Source organism: Podarcis erhardii (genome assembly GCF_964252035.2).
Source record: "Podarcis erhardii genome assembly, chromosome: 3".
In the NCBI taxonomy this organism is placed as follows: Eukaryota; Metazoa; Chordata; class Lepidosauria; order Squamata; family Lacertidae; genus Podarcis; species Podarcis erhardii.
The window spans coordinates 46,218,227-46,241,851 of NC_138507.1; the positions used below are offsets into that span (position 1 = coordinate 46,218,227).

At 39.3% G+C, this 23,625-nt stretch overlaps 1 long non-coding RNA gene across 1 annotated transcript in view; it reads right to left on the minus strand.

Moving 5' to 3' along the window:
* LOC309339437 overlaps nt 1-23,625 on the minus strand; it is a 657,715-nt gene that overhangs the window by 610,145 nt on the left and 23,945 nt on the right. The window lies entirely within an intron of this gene.

Below are 23,625 nucleotides of genomic sequence, written 5' to 3' on the forward strand. Positions count from 1 at the left end.
CTGGTGCCAGTTAGTTTTGTTTTTCTATATTCAACAATGCAGAAATGCAAGGACGTGGGGAATACATTGATTTGTATAAAGGGGGGATCTGAAAAAAGAAAATGTCAGATTTTATCTATCTTATTCTCACTTGGTGGTATTTTGCTACTTAAATAACATTAATTTCAATGGAACTAGCCCAAAGCGATGTAGCGCTTAACATGATTGATGACACCAGCTTCTTCTACATGAAACGGAACAATATCCAAGTTAATACAGCATACTTAACATGGGCCATCTAGAATCACACAAACATTTCACACCTAATATCATAATGCTGGTGAATAAGAATTAATATAAACAAGGCATCCCGCACTGTACAAAGGTGCCCTCACATCTGCAGAATTTCAGCTTTTCTCTCTCTCAGCTTTTCTCCCGCAAAAAACAAAACCCTTTCCCTCAAATAACTGGTCGTATTTCAGACTGAAATATTTCCCAAAGATGACAGAAATAATAGTTGTTTCCTTTATCTACCATTTGCATTATGACTGAAAGACCAGAAAAGAGCAAAGAGTGAAACAGACTTTTCTTCTTCAGTTAAATTAAGGTAGCAGCCAAATACACACTTACTTGGGAGTAAGGCATTGAAGTAAATCAGGCTTAATTCTGAGTAAATATGTATGCTGGTTGAGCAATATTTGTCTCTTGGTGAAAATCTCAGAATGTTAAAATGTTACCTAGCATGTGTGTGTGTGTGTGTGTGTGTGTGTGTGTGTGAACATGAACGTGAATACACATTACAGTCATACCTTGGGATGAATATCATTTGGGTTAGGCAAATTCAGGTTGCGCTTCACAGCGACCCGGAAGTAACGGTGTTACTTGTGGGTTTCACTGCGCGCGCATGCGCAGACCGTCAAAATGACATCACGCGCATGCGCAGAAGCACCGAAACGTGACACATGGACACGGGTTACATTCGCTTCGGGATGCAAACGGGGCTCCGGAATGGATCCCGTTCACATCCCGAGGTACCACTGTATTTAACACAGAAAAAAGCAAATATGAGCAATGAACATGAGAGCAGGTGGGAATGTAATCTTGAATATTCATCTCTCTCTCTCTTTCTCTCTCTCCCATTATATTTGCAAACATTTTCTCTCTTTGTGGTACACTATTTATTTTAAACACAACCTTTTAATGGACCTTAATTTCAAAGAAGAGGGAACCATTTATCCCTTTTCTTTTGCAGTGGTAGTTTTGTTGTGAGCATGTTCAACTAATGATGGGCATTGGGGGGGTGGGGTATGCAACACAGGTGAGAATCTGCACAATCTACATTTGCGATCCATTACATAAAAGCACATTGCTGATTTCTAAATCTTTTAATTTCTTTGCCTCAAACATAAAACAGGAGATAAGATCAGAACTCCAAGATGAAAAGTCTGGAAGATGTTTTACTTTTATGTTGATGCTACTAGCCCAAGACATGAAAACTCTTAAGTTTCTATGGCCCAGTGCAAGCACAGAGGGAGAATGACTCTGGTTGCTAAGCAACTGTGATCCTTTCAGGGAGCTGAAGTAAAACAAATTGGCTGGTGCCAAATGGCCTTTCACCTGCTTCTTTAAAGTAAAATTAAAGTAGGAAACTTACACTGAAAGGAGCCAAAGGTACAAAATCTGATCACAATCTTTAAAAACCAGACCTTAGAAACTTTTATAAATTGGGGAAATATCATGGAGTGCAGAAACTGTTCTTTCTAATCCCCAACTTCGTTCTTATCTTCAACAAAATATAAAGGCTGGTAAGTGCTTTCAGTTCTGTGTCTCAGGATTTTTTTAGAACAGCGAAAAAGTAAGGTTTTCCAATGATGCTGGACATAATAATAATCCCCTACATAATGTGTAAGTGTATTTCAAATACATTTTTCATTACTTACAAAAATTGTATAGCCTGCCTTTTTGCTGGTTTGTAAATTAATGAAATTAAGTGACTTAAAACCATCCCTTTCAATGGAACTGCTCTATGATTTACTTGGATATTATCCTTAGGCAACACTGCATGTCTGAATTCTGAGGTGCAGATCCTTGAGGATAAGCTTTATTGAACTCAATCAGACTTAAATCCAATAAAGATGCATAGGTTTGGTTTTACTATGTGCTGTCATTAACGTAACCTGTAGCTGAGTCTTACTTAATCCTAGCAAACAGGTTTTTAAATATATTTGTTGACAATATTTAACCCTTTTCATCACACAGTTACCCATTGGCATGGAACAACACCAAACATTATTTGATCCGTGTTTCATTAGTTTCATGTATGTTAGACAAATATTTCGTTTGAGAAGTTATCCTTGGTAAAACTGGTATGGCTGCTTTGCTAGTCATCCTAAGATCCTTTGCCCCGGATATCTTTTTTTTTTCTTGAAGCATGTCAAGAAAAGTACATGTGGGGGGGTGTTATTTTTGAGTACCCAGTTTGAGACATCTCTGCTATTTCTCTGTGCTATGCTTCCCCTCCAGGGTTTTCGCTTGGACAGTTACCTATGACACTCGATTGTGTTCTTGAAAAGATGTCAGTTTTAAGTAGCAGCTAGTCTCACACTAGATGACTGTTTCTAAACATACCATTCCTTGACAAATGGTTCTACCTCCACAACATTAGCAGATGATGTGGTGCCAGCTACACTGCTATGTCACGAGTAGGCCACAGAAATGTATGGGCCACAGAAATTGGTGTTCCTTATTAACTACACCTGTCTAACAGGCTGAAAAAAAATGACTTAAGTTCTACATTACAGAAGCTGATTTATTAGCTCAGTAAAACTGCCCTGAGGTCCAATTGCCTATAAAAGTTTGTCGTGTTCCTGAGCCTCTGTGATTTAGATCCTGTAAGCAATTCAGACAGATGAGATTGCATAACTGAGACATGCATCTTGAGGCAACTTCAGTGTGTTCACTAAAGCAGAAATCAATTAGTATTCATTGTAAAATAAGATTCTACTTAGTTCATTGTTATATAAGAGAAATTTAATAGTTGACACAGATCACATTTAGCAAAGAACTACATTTCTACTGCTGAGGAAATCTGGGCATTGTTAATAATCTGTGTCTCAGAAACAGTGATTTTACTCAAAATAGACTAAATTAGGTTCATTAATTTTAGTGGGTCTACTCTGAGTAAAGCTTAATTGGCTAGCACACATAATACTGTGTTAACTTCAACATCTTTGCAATATGCCCATGCTACCAAGTTTAATGGAGGAAAGATTAAACTTGGATGTGTACCAGCTGACCTAAAGGAAGTAAACCATTTTTACCAGATCGGAGTTGGATAAAAAGGAAAGATTAAATGGAAATCAAGTTATATAATGTTTAATAAAAACAAATAATAATAATAATAATAATAATAATAATAATAATAATAATAATAATAATAATATTGTGAACAATATTATTAAGTTATTTTTACAGATGTGAGGAACCTTTGGCTCTCCAGATGTTGATGAACCACAACTGCCATCAGCCCCAGCCATCATGGCCAATGGCCAGGGGTAATAGGAGTGGTAGTTCAGCAGTATCTGGCTGGCCACAAGTTCCTCATACCTGTGCTCAGAGGTCTGCACTGTTGTCTTGTAGCCTTCCACTTCTGCCTTGGGACTCACCTTCAGCCTAACTTTCCTAACTTCAGCATTGTTGTGAGAATAAAATGGGGAGGAGGAGGAAAACTATGAACAGCAGCTTGAGCTCCTTAGAGGAAAGTGCATAGGAGGTTTGGAAAGACTGTACTAATTTGAGAAATGTGTTCCTTTCAGTGCTAAATAAAAATAATAAATCTCAAGCCGAATCACCAATAGAATAAAAACTCTTAAATAGACAAATGACCTTTGGGACTGTGCAGTAAGTGAACAAAAACACATGAACACTAATTTCTTAAACTGGCTAAATTTTACGTTACAGCAGTGCATACTATAATGCAGGAAAAGCCCTAGATTGAAAAGCAACAAAATAAATATATCAGCAAAATTAGAAAGAACCACATGGGGTACAATTAAGCATTTCAACTGAAACTAGGAGATAGAAGAAAGTTTCTATGTTGCCCAAGAGACCTAGAACAGTGACATTACTTTTGTTGAAGGAGTGAACCATAAAGTTGTGGGGGTGAATGACTTACTACACTGCAAGTTTAGTGTAAGACAGCTGGAGAAAGAAATTATTACAGATTTCTGTGGTGTTGTCAATTATTGCTTTATTAGACCATTAATGTTTGAAATCACCTCACTTTCTGACTTTAATGTTTGCAACTTTAATTAGTTAACAGTTGCAGAAGCCTTAAGAAACCATTAGTGTTAAATCCTGGATAACCCCTGATGTGCAGCTGTTCAGTCAAATAAGATGGCAAAGTTCCTCCACCAACTTTTCAGAACAGAATGAAAGCAACTGCAGATTGTTGCTGGCTACAGTATGAAAAACAATGGGCCTGGATACATATTTCTAGTTATTGGACCAAATTCATGTGGCACCTGGAGTTATATAGGGCTCCTGCTGCCTTGGCTCAGCACACATATATTACCTGGTTTCATAGACAGACATGTCTTCACTAACACACATCCTGGTACTATGCCCATTTACTCAGATGTCTCACTGAGATCAATAGTAAGAACCTGCATAGAACTGCAGGCCACATTTTCTATAATATCGAATAGTATGGTGAATACAGCATGTGGTAGTTTTTAAAAGTATGTGACAGATTAGGAAACCAATGCTTCAGGCTAAAGCTACAAAAATGCAATGTAGTGGAACCAATATATGGCAGGGAAAATGAGATATGTTGACAGATGAAATTGTCAGATTTAGAGAAGCTGATATGGGGAATGCTGAAATGTCCACTGTTGGGCTAATGGTCCAACTGAAACTAACAAATTTAAGGAACATAATAAGCTTCCTTATACAAGGTCAGACTATTTGTTCATCTAGCCCTGTTGTCTCAAGCTGTAAAATGCAATGTTTGCACAATTTCCTCCCTAAATTAGGAAGACAAGCAAAGAGCAATCCAGATTCTACTTACCTTCTGCAGAACTATAAAAACAGACAACCCACAAGGGCAGTCCTAAACCTAAACATCTACTCCAGGAATGAAGAACTTGAGGCCTTCTAGAATTTGAGACCTTCTACCCTTGCTCCAGGAATGAAGAACTTGAGGCTTTCTAGAATTTGAGACCTTCTACCCTTGCTCTAGTCTAAGCAGGAATGTGGCAGCATCCCCCACCTAAATAAAACATTAGGTCCATAAGCAATTTTGTCCTTAAAAGGATAAGGCAGATATCCTATACGAATTGGTAATAATTAGTATCTTATCTAAATTGCAAGGAAAATTACTGCACAATTATTCAGTTTTCAGCTCTGAAAACACTAATTTTGATAGTGAACTCAGTCTGGCAACTACACTTTCACATGTTTTGTGGAATGGATTCAGTCAGGAATAACTATCACACAATGGCATATAGGTCCTACTGGGGATGACCTCAAAGGCCGTAATATATTGGGACTTAAAAATAATAGAAATGCAGAAGTCTTGTGCAAGGCTTCTTTATTGGAATGTCAATATTTTATTGATGCTGTGTGAGTAGGGAGGGATATGTAAATGCCCTGTTAATGGTTATGACTGGCATCGCGTGCTCTTGCACACGTCTAGTGATTATTATTAGTTTTGTTTTAAAGGTACACATGCACAGGTACAGAAATATGAGGAAGGGTAGTGGATGGCAGGGAGAAAGTGATTAAGTGGAGGGACAGAAAACACAGCATGAATACATTCTGTCAATTTCTATCTGCTGGTACAGACATCAAATAAGTATAAGTGAAAATACAGAATATGTCAAAGCTAACATGTCTATTTTGCACTGCTAAAAACTGGAACTGAACAACCTATTTGTGATATAAAACCTCCATCTGGAAGCATCTGTAGTTCAACAAGACCACAGGTTTCCCAGTCTAATCTAACATCAGTTCTTTATTATAGACCATAGATCATGATATACATGCTAAGAAAGTTTCCCTGGCTTCTAAAAGGGGGAAAAATCAATACGATGTGTTTTCTCTAAAATATATTTATATTCAGCAACATCCTCTTCTGACAGCCACTTGCTGGCCCAAGCTATCCCAACAAATAGAAGATGCTTAATTCAGTCATCTGAGGGTTTTCCCATGGACAGTTTGTGAAAATACTTTCCATGCAGATAATAATGACAAGTGAAATTGGGCTGCCTAATTCAGTGTAATTGCTGCCCTTCTTTGCCTTCATCACAGCCTGCATGGCAACAAGGCGCTACATAATCATACAGTAGGCTAGGACTTAAACCATGTCCCTAATGAGGAAAAAAAGAAATTATGAAAATGTTTATGGCATCAGGGACAATTAGTGCATCATTATATAGCACAATGGAAAACAGCATGTCATTTTCTTTCCAAAACAGGAATAACGATGTATGCCAGTGCTGACTGCTCTGTCACTGATTTGGATCGCATACTGACAAATAATAGCCCATATGGCTTATGAATAGAATAAATGGCTGTGAGTGCCTGCAAGACTATGGTGGAATGGTTGGCATGCTAGACAGAAAATAAAAAACCCGACTCTGCAGGCAAATCAGTCTTTCTATATATTGAAATTTCTGCTGATTTTCATCAGCCTTTTTTTTTTTAAAAAAAAAAAAAAGTTTCACTTTAAACCAATAGGATAACTAGTTACAATCAGGTTTATGGTGAAAATAATTTAAGCTAGTGTCGTTCCAAGGATTTCAAATAGACAGTTGTGGCTGTCCCAACTGAATGACCATTCACATTCAAACCATTTTTAATTATGATGTTAATGAAACATGATTTGCATTCCATCAAAGCAGAGTGAATCAAAGCACCTACAACTGGCCATCATGTTATGATGGTGCAGACTGAATTGTCTTCTTCCATCTCATGTTTTAATTATTTAGAAATAATGTTGTACATACATTAAACTGCTTGCTTCAGCCTAAGGAGGGAAGAGCCATTGCTCAGGAGATGAGCTTTGCATGCAAAAGATCTCAGGTATTCAATCCCCATCATCCTCAGATAGGGCTGGGAATGTTACCTGTTTGAAACCCTGAAGAGCCGCTACCAGTCAGGACTCCTCCAAATGACCTGTTTATTGAGCATTTATCCAGATTTGCTTGCACAAAGTTTACATGCCCAGTCTTTATTGAGCATTCATTCATAGCTGTCAACTTTTCCCTTTTCTTGCGAGGAATCCTATTCGGAATAAGGGAATTTCCCTTTAAAAAAGGGACACGTTGACAGCTATGCATTCATTCTGATTTCCTTTTGTAGTGTTTGTACATTTTCTTTTACATCCATTCATTCCACACTTTTCAGTGCATTTCCTTGCCATTCTCCTAATCACAAAAAGGCCATGTTCTTAAAAAATGGATTTCTTGTGCTACGGTGGTGGGTTACTTTACATGCAGGATCTCCAGCACTGCCAAGGAGATCTGGAAACCTCATAGAAAGGCTCCCATTGCTACATTCACTGCCACACACAGGAAGAGTAAAGACAATGGGACAAGATTTAACCATTCAAGACTGGCAGAGGAAAAACGTCCATGGAATCCAAGCCATGCCTGGAAATGGAAAACTTCAATGGGACTTGCTGCCATTGCCGATCAGCTGATTGGCAGTGACAATGAGCCCTTTTGAAGGCACACTCTCATCAGCTGATTGGCACTGACAGGTATCAAAGAGGCTTATTCTCATCACCATTCAGTGAGCACCATCAGCTGCACTAGGGGACTCCCTAGTGAAGCCAAGCCCAGTGGAGTTTTTTTAGTGAACTCGGCTTGCTAAGGAACATTTTAAGCTGCCAATTGTTCTTTTGCAAGCATCTGTTTACCTACCATGCACCTGACATCACATGTGGGCATGACTGGTGCAAAACAGCCTCATGGGCCAAATTAGGACCACTGCTGTGCCTATTAGGTCCATGAGTCGGAGAGTCTGCTGTCCTAAAGCTACTTTAATAAGAATTTCAACCAACAGGGCTTACTTGGAGCTGTCCAGAGTGTAGTTTCTTCTTCTTCTTCTTCTTCCTCTTCCTCTTCATCTTTTATCCTGGATCTGTCCTTGACTTCCATATTTGACTTTCCTTGACTGGATTTTACATGCTTGAGCTGACCTTGCCGACTATGACTTGACTTTTACTCAATATTAGCTGTTTCCCCTGCAAATCTCAAGGAACCATGCAGCAGGAGATCTCACAGGCGATTAGCCCATAAACCAATGGACAGCTATTAGGTAAAGAAGGAGCAGTGGTGCTTGAATTCTGCATTTTATGAGAAATGAGCACTGCAGCATCACTGTCTCTTTCAGTTGTTCCTGCACTATTATGCAACCACCATTAACTACAGTGATTGTTATCCATGAGAATATGAATAGTTCAAAGGAGGTGTGCATAGGGTGTATGGGGGTGGATATTACCTCTGGTGGGGGACACATCATGCTCCTTCTGGGGTAGTTTGTCCACCTTTGGTCCCACCCTGCACTTAGCTCTCACCTGTGGCTCCTAGAAGCTGTCTGCATGCAACAGCTGCCACACCTTGAGATGGCTTCAATCAGCTGGTAAACCAGATGAGGATAGCCAATGAATCTCAAACCTCTGTGAGTTAAGGACTTCCCCTGCATGCAAAGACAGGCTCTGATGGATTCAATAGATAAGACCAACAGTGGGTCCAAATGTCAAGAAGGCAGTAACTGCATGTGCTGTAGAGGAAAGTGAGGGGAAGATGGGGCTCATCAACCTGGGAAGGTAGCTCATCTGATCCTAAACTTCTGCTGCCTTGCAGGATATCTTCAGAAGAAGAAAAGGCTAAAGAGTAAACCCTACACAAATTTGAGTGCAAAGAGTAAACCCTACACAAATTTGAGTGCCTAAGAAGGTTGAATGGCATCTTGTATGCCTCCTTCTGGCAGCTCCTGCAGCACAGCTGATTCCAAACAAATTGTTCTGCTTCCCTGTGACCCACACCAGCAAGGCTGAGAAGCTCTTGTCATCTGGGCAGCCCAGGACCTCCATATACACTGCCCAGGCTTGCACCCCAGGGAGGTCACTTCACTGCTGCTAACACAGTGGTTTGACTTCACCCCCGGAGGCGCACTCCATTGTCTCTTGAGACAGACAGGTGTCAACAGGAGTTCAAAGGAAATAAATGCATTAGTAGGGCATGTCATTTTAGTGGCTGTAATTAATTTTTGTACATTTCTTCAGTGGGGGCCTTAAAAATATGTTTTTGGGTATGAAGAATTCAAATCTGCTATTATTTTTGTGATTGCACAACATTTAGCTTTGTAAGTCTCCATTTGACAAAGAAGCACAAAGACAAAGAATTTTAATTTTAACCTTCTGAAAATGTCGGGTAATGCTAAACAACAGCAAAACTGCAAGTACTTGGCAATCATTTCAAATTACTTCTATGCCGTTTTACACACATTTTACTTACCAAGGAAAACAAAATTATATTAATTTAACCAAAATATTTTTTGAATTCTCAAGTCACATTACAACTTTTTAGCATCCCTTATTGTTGGAATTTGAAAACTGAAAAATTCAATACACCTTAATGCACTAGGAAAAACCAGGCTATAATAGTATGCAAAAGCTATATAGAGAGCTCGAACTGCCAAATAAAATGGTACATTTCAGTTATCTGATGTGCTACTTTCAACTTCCAGATGTGTTGATGAGAACTCCTTGCTACTTAATGCTGACCAAAAATACATTCTGTCTCTTCTCAAAGGACTTGTAATTTTGTGCCAATAATTACACAGCCCGTTGCCCTCTCAGACAGCAGTAAATGTGGCTTTCATCTTCTGTCTCTTGTTTTAAGGATAGCCAGAGTCAACTTTCCACAAAACAAACATCTGTGCTCTTGATACGTTTATGTGCGCATTGATGTCAGCAGATATGTGACAGTTATTTCACGCAGCAATTTCACGAGATAATTTCAGCTATAACACAAATAAAAGTGGCTCTGAGGCTCTAATTTTAGCACGAAGTATCTTGAGGGGAAAACAAACAGATGCTTAAGCCCACCGTTCCTCCTTCAGGCCTAGGATATGAGTTTTAGTTTTACGACAAAAATAGATTTAAATTTTTATCTGTGGCTGCTGTCACATATTACCCCAAAGGAAACTCGATAAATATTGACTCATCATTCAATGAGATAAGCTAAGATTGTATTTTTTTTTTGTCCCATCTTGTGAGACAAGCTTCAGTGTTTTTATTAATATTCTATATCACTCTGGCACATTTATTCACTTGATACCAAGGTTTTTCAATATGCATTACTTGAGTGGCCACAGAATAAAAATTTAAGCTGTTTTGATAAGCAATTATTGTTCACTGAGAAGTAGCATTTATTAATAGAATTTAATTTATTTTTCAAAATTATGAAACTTAATGAAATTGGGTTGTGTGGAAGGGGTGGGAGGGTTGCTGAAAGCAATGGCCCATTAACACAAAACAGCTTCTCAAAGGCTTGCTACCCAAATGTTTCTAGAGATCGGTTTAAAACAGAAAGCATAATTCTTTAGCTTTGATATAGAAGTCACCGTGTGCAGGAGGATGCTGTGTATAAGGATATCCTAGTACTCAGCACCAAAATAGATGGATAAACAAAACGGGAAAAGGAGAGTCTGATTCAGGTGCCTCATCGGCTATATATGCAGGCCTAATCCAGGATGACAAACTGCCTTTGCAAGGTCCACTGTAATGTTTAATCTGCAAAATTTTGGCTGCCCTAGTCCTGCCACAAACTTTACTTCTGTCTTTTGCTGTTTTGGGAGCCAGTGTTTAAACCTGAAAATATAATGGTGGAGGAAGGTATGGAGCAGGAACAAAGTAGTGTATGGTTGACTATAGCTGAGATAGACTATAGCTGAGATAATTATCTCTTACACATTTATAGATCCAGCATTTTTCAGCTGCTTCGTTTATTCAAGTAGGACACAAAAGACTTCTGGGATTCCTTCCTACAATAAGGATCCTACAAGCCCTCCTTACTATAAGAAGCATCCCAAACTCTGTCTGGAGTATTTTGTTTGTCTGCTGATTAAATATGTCTGGTTATCAAAATAAATATTCCTTGCTTAACTGGTTGTGCGACCACAGGTGGGCAGTAATAATCCTTTGACCATGTTGGGATTGGTGAAGGCTGTTTCTGATCATCATAGGGCAGGAGTGGGCAGACTTCAGACTTTCAGATCTACTTTGTTTTCTCATAGAATCTCAAGATATGTCATCCAGAGCCAGGTGCAAAAGGTATACAATTAATTAATTTAATTTTACTCAATTTTTTAAAAAAAGGGTAGCTCTGGGAACATTCTGAGCCTAGAAATTTGTTTTCAGTGCCAGGAACCAAACTGAGTTTAGTTCCTTTCAGAAATCCTTTCCTGATTATATTTCTTCATTTCAGCAGCCTAATTTAGGGAGAATTGGAAGTTGTGTCACTGCTATCAGAAACACTTGCTGGTCCACTGCAAATCACCCAGACATCAACAATAGATCCCAATCTACCTTCTGCATATCCACCATAAAGAACCTAAAGAAGTCAGGTGGATTCCTTATTGAGAATAGGCACATTTCATAAATCTTTCATAAATTTCTGGATGACCTGTTTATAAATAAATTAAATAAAATCCAGAACTAAATCTTACTTCGTTTTCTAAAAAAGAAGAGATTTTGCTCTGGTTTGTATAATCTATTTTGTGTTTTAAGAGTTGATAATGAAATACTGGCTAGTCCATCTTTTCAGATCAAAAGGTTCTGGCCCTTGGCACCAAGTGTCAGTAAAGAATAAGAAAGGATAGTTTGAGGAACTGGAAGACATCAAGATGAGCCAGCTGTCCACTCTAACTAACTATCATGGAATTCTGCAATAATTTTGGCAGTTTTTAATGTGGGGAGTTTTTAAACGAAGGATGACCAATTGTGGTGGAATCAGTATTTTTGTTTTTAGCTTACATTTATGAAAGTGGAGTCTGATACATACTGCATATTATCTAGATCTTGGACTTAGTCATAACAAGAATATAAAACCATCTGGATGCTTTGTCAACATAATCCTTTTTGCTGGTGAATATGGGTAGTCACACTTGCAGAAGATTTCTGCCTGTGACAGAAATTCCCTGTTTCTCTCCTTGCTTTGATAGAGCTGTTGGAAGAGTTTTTTGTGAGAATACTTCTTGCAATCTGTGCTTGAAATAGCAATGTAAAATATAATATAGTCATACCTCCAAATCTTGCTGCCTCAAAGAAATGAATATGTATTCATACACCTACAGCCTAAGTTGTCAGTTGACTTGTTATTAATAGAACATAATGTGTGCCAGATTCTTTGGTTGGTTGTGGTGCCTATAGATGTCCCGCGAGGAAGCGTATTTCTAGCCAAAGGTCTGATTGCTAATACTGTACTCTCATAGTGAATAAACAGGCAGAAGAGTCATCTAAAGGCTAACCTCAAATCTCCCAACACCAAGAACACACTTTCTGTATCCAGTTCCTTATGTCTCATTTTAAAGCCACCCTTTCCTCAGTCATTTTGTGATGTAACTATAAAATCAGCATTGGCCAGAATTTTTATTTACAATTACAAAAGCATTTCACTTCTGCACATGCAAAATTAGATACATGTGTTTTCACACAAACATGCATGCAAGCAAGCATGTTTGCACACACACTTTGGGGAGGCATCTGTATGAAAATGGCATATACAGAGGTGTCCCTGGGTTAGTAACATGCAAGATTTCAGAAGGATTGATGTAGGGGTTTTCTCTGCAAGGGAATATTTTAAAATTTGGAGAAAGGGAGTCATTTCCCATCCCACCAATGACATATTCCCCTGAAGGAATATGCATACCTGAATGACTTCTTATTGTGCACAAGAAATGGCTGTGCACTCAATAAGTCCTGTCTCCACAGCCTGCAATGAGAAACTGTATATAAAAGGAGGTAGAGATCCTCTTGGTCCCAGAATGTCTTGCCCATATCTATATTAGATTTGTGGAGCTCCTTCCTCTTTTTCTTGTAGGTTTCATACAGTAACAGAACAATAGATATTTTTAAGTACTACAAGGAAATGATGTACTGTATATGGCCTCCAGAAGTCTGTTATCTCTGATGCTTTGTCTTCACATAAAATCTGCTGGTACCTGAGCCCGTAATGCAGCTCTCACTGGTCATTTGGAAAAGTAGTTGCTCCAAAAAGAACACAATTTCTCCATTCTGCTGGCTGCTCTGAACTCTGCTGCCTAAGGTTCACTAACCCCTTGACATGCCTGCAACACGGAGTTATTCCCCCTCAGCATTTCCTATTACAAAAGGTCAGAGCGTACTCCAAACCACCATCAAAACTCACAGGCATACAATTTTAAGTTTAGATGGTAAATCCTTTTTCCCTGAATCCTTACTGTATGTTTAATGGATAAGCAATAGTAGTAGAATAATGAAAAGAGAAATGTGAGTGAAATAGGGAGAAAATTCTGTCACTAAATGCCTGAACGTATTTACATCGAGGGGAAAAGCTTTTCTTATAACACTCAATATTCACTCATCCACGCTGCCATCTAGAGTCCATTATCACAACGTAAACAAAGGAATGAAATCAGAAAAATAAAATAATTTTTGCACTGAGCTGAGCTGAAGATATAAATCTCCATATTGCAGATGAATTCTAAATGCAAGACAATAAACTTAGCCATGGGATCTAGTGGAGGAAAACAGAAATGTGTCAGGGGTTTTAAAATTGCTGTTTGATGATAAAGAGATTGCCAAAATATGCTCTGTGTTATTCAGTTGATAGGTTTCCAGAATAACAGTAATCCATGGGTAGCTACTGATAGCTGCCCTCATTTTTGGAAGGAGGGATGTTGGCTAGCTCCCAGCAAAATCTTGAGGAAATTATGCTTAAGCATTTCCTTCACAGCAAAACACTACAAATGCAAAAGAATAAGGAACCACATGTGGTAACCTACTTAGATATCCAAAAGGCAGCTTGGAAAATGAGCTACCCTGCCATTCTATAGAAATTGCTAACAGTGGCAACCCAATTTCCCAGCTGACCCGAAGGAGATGGCAGCATTCATTACAAAACCTCTATTCAGAGCTTGGGCTCTCATGCCGAGTGTAATTTGTTTAGGGATGAGCTGTGAACTTGGATCTCAATTTGCACAACAGGATATGGTTTGATTAAATGTGTCTGGATGCATCTGTAATGGAATTATAGATTTCAATTAGGGGCAGGCAACAACCATAGCAAGGCAACACTTTCTAATGCTTGTTTCAGAAGTCTGGGTCAAGGGCAAGAAATGTTAACATGTTGGCAAAAACGTGTGTCCCCACACCTCTTGACTCCCTTCTTTGTTATCCCTCCCTTTGTTTATCAGTGCTTCCTGTTCATTTTTCCTAATTTCACTTTTCAAAGTTAAGTTTCTGGGAACAGAAGTTTTAAAAGAGATGTTAGGTATTTCTTTACAAGACCATGCTTCCTACAATATATATGCCAGTGCAGTGCATAATAACAGGGTATAATAAAATACAAATACTTAATTGAAATACCACAAAAAGCACAATCAAAACACTTTCCAAATGCCTTAACCTGCACACATCTAACTAAAATCTTTGCAAATAACTCACCTCACCTTCAGTTTTCAACCCAAGGCTTCAAAGAGCTTCATTCTACTGCATCAAATTGGGTAGATATATACATAGAAGGTGAGAAAGGGAAATCAAACACTTGGGGTTCTTAATAATCCAGTGCAATTTGATACATTAAGCTTGCATCAAACAGGGTAAGCAGTTTAGGGATTGTGTTACAAAATGATACATGCAATTACTCGGTTAGGCTGCATGGATAGGCCACAACTTTTTGGCTCTTGAGACAGAAAATATGTTACCAAGTATCATCTGGCACTCTGCACCTTCCCAAAATGATGAAATTCCCTTAGCTTCACTTGACAGCTGAATGTGCGGTTTGTGTGTACTTGTTGCAAGGAAGCAAACCTTGGCATTGACTGGCTGCCCTTACCTGACCCTTTGCCAGCTGCCAATGAAGACCCTAAATCCTGGCAAGAATAAGAGGCTTCTTCCAGTTGGCACTGCCCCACCAGTGACTGAGCCAATAGCCACGTGCCTTTTCTAAGGTTAACCACCTTCCTTTTCTGTAACAACAAGCCAGGATTCTCTGAAAGTGAAACTACATGCTGCCAACTTCCTTCCCCAGCTGTACAGTAAAAGGAGGGTGAAGAAGTAGCATGCGAGCCCAATACCTTCCCCTGGTTCCTTCTTCATAGAATCATAGAATCATAGAGTTGGAAGAGACCACAAGGGCCATCGAGTCCAACCCCCTGCCAAGCAGGAAACACCATCAGAGCACTCCTGACATATGATTGTCAAGCCTCTGCTTAAAGACCTCCAAAGAAGGAGACTCCACCACACTCCTTGGCAGCAAATTCCACTGTCGAACAGCTCTTCTTGCTTTTTCACAAAGTGCTATACTGCATTTGAGTGTTTCAGGTGAAGCAGGCCACCTTCTTGTCATAAGAGACTGCTAGAAAGAACATCCTTAAAGGAAGTGGTATGGGATAAATGCTTTTTGAGCAAGCCTGGCTCCAGTGGCTGGTGAGATTAGGCATTTGCCAGGACCCCAATGTTGGGAAAGGTTTCATCGTCCATTCCAACGGCTCTACAATTTTCCCTTTGCATGAATCACTCAAGGATGTCAGAGGTACAGTGGGATAATTCTTAGTTGGAACACCACCACCTCTTCTAGCTTAACAGGGAGGGGTCCTCAGAGCCAGCACTACTTTTGAATAATGAAATTTATCTTGCCTAAGTTTTCACAACATCTTGGAGCCAGCAATTGCTTTGAGAAATGAATAAAAGATCAAATAAAACATTCCAGGTTTCGTCAAAGCCTTATTATAAAGAATGAGTTTGGTGCCAACAGCAACAAACTGCCATTGTCTCCAGATTGTAAACCCGTGAGAATCTGTGACACCATCAAATTAATCCTATTAATTAGCAGGCCTTTCCCTGAGCAATTGTATTTGCAATATATGCCATAATTGGCCTGGCCATAATGGAAAAAAAAGAGAGCATCAATTGGCATTTGTGTGAGGAGATGAGAGCAGAGAGTGAAACCAAGATTAGAGGTAAAACAAGAGATTCACTATGAAAGGATGGTACAAAAAAAGGGCAAGACATAGAAAACTCTTGGTATTTTGTTATAACATGTTTAAAATAAATGTCAAGTTCTTTACATTCCTGCTCTCAAGCTTCACATCAGCTTTTCGCTATTTACAAATAAAGTCTCCAAATACAGTACAAGGAACTGATGGGAATGTAGAAAGTCCTGTACAGTGGTACCTCGGGTTACATACGCTTCAGGTTACATATGCTTCAGGTTAGACTCCGCTAACCCAGAAATAGTACCTCAAGTTAAGAACTTTGCTTCAGGATGTGAACAGAAATTGTGCTCTGGCGGCGCAGGAGGCCCCATTAGCTAAAGTGGTCTTCAGGTTAAGAACAGTTTCAGGTTAAGAACGGACCTCTGGAACGAATTAAGTACTTAACCTGAGGTACACACCTTTGAAGTTAACTTGTATGGTAATTATCCTCCCTTGGCCTCTATTCTTCTCCCATTTTCTACTAACAATTTTATTTGGGCCCTTTCATATAGACTAGATCTAAACAGCTTGTTATGAGCCTGGACAAAAAGATGTTTGTTAACTGTCTGCAGTTGTGGAACATTGCCATTGGGCATTGCTCTGGGTAGAACAACAGTCTTGGCATGCTAAGAAGTGAATATTATGTATAAACAGAGCTGGTGCACATAGTGGCTAAGAGTTGCTCTGAGCCAATGAACCCGATTCAGGTCTTGCCTCGGTCATGGCTGGATGGCTTTATGGAAGCCACTCTTATGTAAAGCTGTAATGGCAGGGAGTGGGGAGGAAAGAAGCCACCTAGTGGTAGGCACTGCTGGTGCGCTCTTATTGCAATAAATCAAAGAAGCATCACTGTTAGGGAGCATAATTTGCATGTAGGATGGAGCTACAACATATGCTTAACTGTAACTGTTGCAAAAGGTTACTCAAGAAAAAGTGCTTGAGGGTACCTCCAGACTGTCACAGTTTTGTGGCAGAGATTCAAGCACCTAATGCAAATTTAGACTTGCACAATTAAAAAGTACTCTGTTGCATCAGTGCAACAAATCTACTTTAAAATGTTGTTGTTGTAGCTCAGAAACTCCTAGAAAGGGGAGACCAAGAGTGGAAAAGGTGCTCTTCCTTTGTGGAGCAAATATTGAAAAAGCAGGGAAGGGCAGATTTCTAAACTCAAGTCTTCCAAACTGGAGCTTCAGTTTTTTCCTTGATGGCAGCTTGAGCCAGAATCAAATACGAAAGATAAGTACCGGTAACTCTTCAACACCGAACCCATGGATTACACTGATCCTGAATGCTGACCCATGCGTTATGCTTATATGTTCATGATTATTACAATTTATTACGCATCCTTTACCCCAAGGTCCTGGATGGGGGTGTTACAACAATTAAACCCCAACATTAAATATTGCTTAGCATTGTTGCTTAATTTGCAATATAGTTATGATAATATGGTCTGTGTTACAGGGTTGTATGAGCAGGACCGCGTTCAAAAAGCACAATGTTATGATGGTGATGTGTTGTTGTTGTTGTTTTAAAAAGAATTTTTATTGGATTTTCAATTGCATAGATAACAAACATAAAATATAAAGTCCCTGCATTAACAAAACAGGAGAGCAAGAGCATTAGCACCATATATAAAGATGGTGATTATCCTTCCTGAAAGAAGAGAAACTCATGACGGTTATGTGACTCTCTAAACCCCCATCTTTCTGCAGAAGAGAGTGGATTCCAAACATGAAAGTACCACAGTCCTTAATTCAGAGCAGGTCACAGCCATATTTATCTAAAGAAGGGATTGCCAAGCATTGAGCAATGTAGTATTAGTGGACTATATGGAACCAATACTGGAAAAGGATCTGCTTTGGAGGTTTTTACGCAGAGGTTGGGTGGCCATCTGTCATGGATGCTTTAGTCGAGATTCCGGCATTGCAGGTGGTTGGACTAGATGACCCTTGGGTCCCTTCCAACTCTACAGTTCTATGATTCTATTAATCATATTAGCCAGGCTGGACTTGCTCTACACTTCAACATTAGATATTTAAGGAAAGGAAGAAGGAGAGAAAGAAGAAGTGGCGATATTACCATCTGGTGCCTGCTTTGCCCGAGGTCTTATGAGACATTGTGTCCCATATGTCAGTGTTCACACTGCCAACCTGATGAAGATCCAAAATGGCAAGAGCAATAACGGCTCTTTAGCTGTTCCTCATGGCACTTTTTTTTTTAAGTGTATGCAAAAAGAGATGTAAATACACATGGTAAAGCAGTCGTCAATATATATACGTATAATAGGAAAATGCTATTTCTGTGACCATTGAAAGTGCAGCAGTCTCTGGAGGGATCTAGGCTCCTGAACGTATGTATGTATGTAAATAATAAAGAAATAAATAGGAAAGAACAGAAATATTATCTATCCCACCACATTACTGACCAACTTCCTCCCTCAGAGATCTGAGTAATTATAAAAGCCTACAGTAGAAAACTGGCTCCCTAACAGGTCTGGAAGCCACTAATCTATCAGGTTCCAAATGCTTAATTAGAATTTTACCAGGCTTTGGCCTCAGAAGACCTGGAACCCAGAGTTAATTTCAAGCTCCCACTTCTGGAGGTGAACTAATAAAAAGATAATGGAGTGTCTCTGAGCACATGCAGAGCACACATTCTGTTTCTATTCCTGTTCCACATTAAGAGCTTCCATGTCATGAGCTGAAAGTTTCAGGTAGTTGTGCTCTTCCACCATTAACTGTTAGTTGCGAAATGTATTTGAATTGGAAGTGCTAGAAAGAGGGAGAGGGTGGTTACAAGGCGCCTCCTTCCACCCACTTCTTGTCACCTCAAAGTACTGTGTGTCTCTGCTTGCCTTCTTCTATTTTTAAAATAGTATGTAAGGCAATACCCATATTTCCAGAGTAAAATTACAAATGTGAAAAACATGTTCAATTTAATAAGGAATTAAAAAGAATATAAATCCCAAAAACTGACACCCCAAATCCCCTAACTCACAGCATGATTCGTTCTAGAAAGGAGGAGGCTGGGAACATAAATTCTCAAGTTAATTCTTATTTTGTTTCCCTAATCCTCATATCAAACTCCAGCAGCAGCTTCTCCCCAGCTTTTAAATTAGTCCAATACAGCATTAAAAAGAAAAGTTAATAATCTTAACACCAGTCTCACCATGAAACATGCAACACTGCATAATGAAAGCCAAGAATAAAAGGAAGATCAAATTGTCTACAGTTCAGATTACATGATTTTCAGTGGAAAACGTTATTGTTTCTTCTCCTTCCACAAGATCTTATTGGGGGGCAGATTTCCTTTGGTCCAGAAAACAACATGCACAGGAGTGAGTTGTGTGCCCACTGCAGCAGTCACGGCTAATGAGGATGCTGACTAGGAACCAGAATGGGGTAATATAATAATAATAATAATAATAATAATAATAATAATAATAATAATAATATTTTATTTGTACCCCGCCCTCCCCTGCCAGAGCCGGGCTCAGAGCCGCTAACATCATATAAGTAAATAAGAGATGGCATCATTACCATCAGAAAGTATGCTTTGAAGGTGCAACAATGCCAACACTTTGCTGAATTAAGCAGGTCTGGGTCTGAGATCTCTTGGGAATCACATGCATGTTGCTCACTTACACACTATTGGCCAATCTTCAAAATCACAGCAGGGCATATATGCTGCTCAGACAGAATCCTTATTACCAGAGGTCCTATTTGATGTTTAGCATTTATATATCGCCCTCTCAAAGTGACTTTTGAACACACAATTGATGCACAAACTGAGAGTATTCAGAGGCCAATTTAAAAGCGATGCTTATTTTAATTTGGTATGATTTTGTGACATCCGTTAATATCCAGGAGCATAGCAAATCTTCCACCAACAGCATTTAAACAGATGTGGTTGATATATTCTATCTGGTTAATATTTTACGGCCTTTTAAACGTGTTTATGGGAGAAGAGTTATTATTTTGTTTTTTGTTTTAACTATTTATTTTGTGGACCACTCTGAGATCTTCGGATAATGAGCAGTATATAAATTGAATAAATAAGAACAAGAAAAAGAATAATGGTTATTCTTACACTTTTTGTCCCTTTTCTTTGTCTTCTTTATTCTGAACCTCTGTAAAGGATGCTATATATTTTGTATTGCCTGCTATTGAATTTTAAAAGAATGCAAATTAGAAAGTTTTGCCTTTAAATGTGAACTGAGACAATTTCTTCCTCCATTCCTAGGTATGCAGGAGGCAGTAGGACCAGCCAGCCAGCAGGACTGCTTGCCTTGGTTGCAAATGCCAGGTGTAAGTATAAATTAGTATCTTTCCCCCTCAGGTTCAATAAAAATGTTTGAAAGCTCATTTAGTCTTCTTCAGCAGTGTGAGTTTTATGCAGTGTCTCATGGTCAAGGGTTTCTTTCCTGAGAGCAATGGGTGAGATATCCTAACTCTTACAGAGGAGCACCTGTGACCTACTTCGTGTCTGGACTTTGTTCCCTTCACTTTTGGTTTCAAGCACTGAACCAACTGTAGTATTAACACAGCTCCCTATTCTTATCAACTGGCCACTGATCCTTTTGCTGACTTGCCCTGCTCCATGCTGTAGCTGAAATAAACTTCTGAGGTCCATTTGTTGGTCATCATCCTACTAGGAAGAAGCCATTGGGGGTACATGCAGCTCTATAAAATCCTTCCTTGGAAGTTAACATTGAGACACAATTCAGTACTGGCAAAAGTAGTTAGGTAACCCAAGGCTAATAGCAAAACTGTGGCAGATTTAACTTTTCTAACAAATAATGAGGTCTCAGGGAAGAAAAAATTTCCCGGAGACACTTGGCCGACTTACTGAAAATCTGAAGTATCCAATCACTGGTTTTAGGATTTTCTTTTTTAATCTCCTTGCTATTTAAATAAGCAGCATGCATATATAATAAATACACACACACACTCCTCAGCTGGCAAAGGTGCCATACAATGGTCTTGGTTCCTGCTTGGGCATAGGTGGATATACTGAGGATGTTAAAGGAAGACACAGACACAAGTACAGCCTGCTCCAGTTCTTGTAATTGTGTGGGGGTAAGGTACTAGAACTCGTGTTAGAACTTACACATAAGGCTGCTCCTCCCCACCTTCTAATGATGATGGATTGGTTGCCCCACACATTCCCACTCCCCCTTCCTGTGTTCAAACTGGGTGCCTAAAGAAAGCTGGTCCCATCTCACTCTGAGTCCTGCAGGGCATAGTCCCTGTTCTCTGTCTGGCCCACTTTCATCTGGGCTGAGAGGGCAAAGCCATCACCAAGGCCAGCTATAAAGGATGCTTCTGCCGCTCAAGGAGCCTGAAAACCATCATGGTGGGAGATTGTTTAGTGGTTGTTGGTGAAGATCAAAATTTGTTTTTGGAGATGCATTGTTTTTGCTATTATGTGGATTGTTTTGTCGTTTTATTATTAGATGTTATTTATTATAAGTTATCAGTGAATCATTTGATTTTTTTATCAATATGAGATATTTCCATTACTCCATTGTTTATATGATTTACATTTTGTTGAACCTTGGAATAGTTAGTGAATTATCTTGTGTAAACTCTTCAATGTGAACCGCTTTGAGCATGGCTTACCATGGAAAAGGGGCATACAAAAATTTTGATGCTATGCTAACTGCGGTGTTGTTTTTGCTTGCATAAAAATGTGATCCTCTGCATAACTGCATCCTTCCATAATGACCAGTTGTTCCACAAATGGCAGGCTTCTCGAGCTTCTTCATTCAAGTATTTAGCTGCACGATGACAAGCAGGTGGCTAATCCAGCTTTAATATTTTTCAACCTATCCTACTAATACGACAATAAATTTGATTTCAAGCTGTGCAAAAGCCTGAGAGCATTAAAACGGTATCTGTCCTCCACTGAAAAGATGCTGCCTGGTATTCAACAGACGAGGTAAAATAAATAGTCTCAATAAACCCCTGTGTTTCATTTCAACACTTTCCTGAAACAAGATCAAAGGCAATTTGGCACAATGTTAGAGTGTGGAAATGTATTAGGGTGAAATTGTTTAGTACAGTTGGCTTTCGTTCCCACCCGAATAAAGAAATCAGAATTTGCAGGGCAAACCTGTACACATCTACTTAGAAGTAAGTCCCATTGAGATCAATGAGGCATACTGCCAGGTGTAGTTAGTGAAATGTTTTAGTTCACATATGGGTTCAGGAAGTGCAAATTAGGTGGGTTTGCATTCAAATGGAAAGTACATTTATTTCTCACCATTCCTATCAGGGAGTGGAGTTGGTCCTTCCATGCCACCGGCCATACCACCTTCAAAAGTGTCTTGAGTCTGACACAGTAGGGCACCAGCTTTCTTTTTAGTGCCCTGTCCATGCAAAAGAAACCCAATAAAAATGTGAGTGAAACAAGTCTAAACTATCCTTAAAACTATAAAATATTTATGTGTTGCTGTATACAGCCCTCAGTCTCAAGAATCTCAGAGAAGCGAAGCCCTCAGTAACTCTGAACAGAAGTTATAGGACTGGCATAATACTCACACGTGGTTAATCAATGTGGTTTGTTCCTATGTGAATGATCAGTGATGGCAAACACCTATGGGTATATTAATATTTTGTAGCATAGTTTGTCACACTTACAGCATTGATTCATTTTGACAACATTAATACCTTGGCATTTTCCTTTATTGTTTCTAATTAGGGTAGGCAAATGGCTTTTCCCAGAGTGAATCAATATGATACAGTTGGTGAAATGTGAAATATATGTTAAACCTGAATTCATTGTTATTTTTTTGCAAATGGCCATCAATCAGTGTTAAAATATTGGCACAGCAATTTAAAAAAAAAATCAATCCAGTGTCTGCCATTGTTCACCCTCAAATGAATCTGTACAAAGAGACAAAATTGTTTTTGTGATCTTTTCTTGCCAGCAAAGCTAAAAAAGTCACTTGAAAATGCAAGAGGAACACGATAAACAATTGGTTTGCATTGCTTGTTGTAGTTTGTCACATTTGAAGGGCCTTCCTCCACCATGTCTCCTCTACCTATTGAGTTGTTCTCAGAAAAGTGTGTGAAAGAAGATGCTGCCCATTGGTACCAGCCCAGTTTTAATTCTAAGACCCTGGGTATCCCAAGTGTGCAGACTGCAGCTGCAGGCCCTTCTCCCCTCTGGTGGCTTGACCCCCGTGGTACCAGGCCACCTGCCCCACATGTCTCCAGCTTCAATGTGCCTTAAGTGTGCAGTGGCAGCTGCAGGGAATTGCAAGAGTCCCGCATGCCAGGAAGGCATTAGAAAACGCAAGTTTTTAGGCTGCCCCATCTATTTGTTGGGTGGTGTGTGGGAACCACTGGAATGGGTGGATCCAGACAGCGCACATATTAAATACCCCAACTTGGA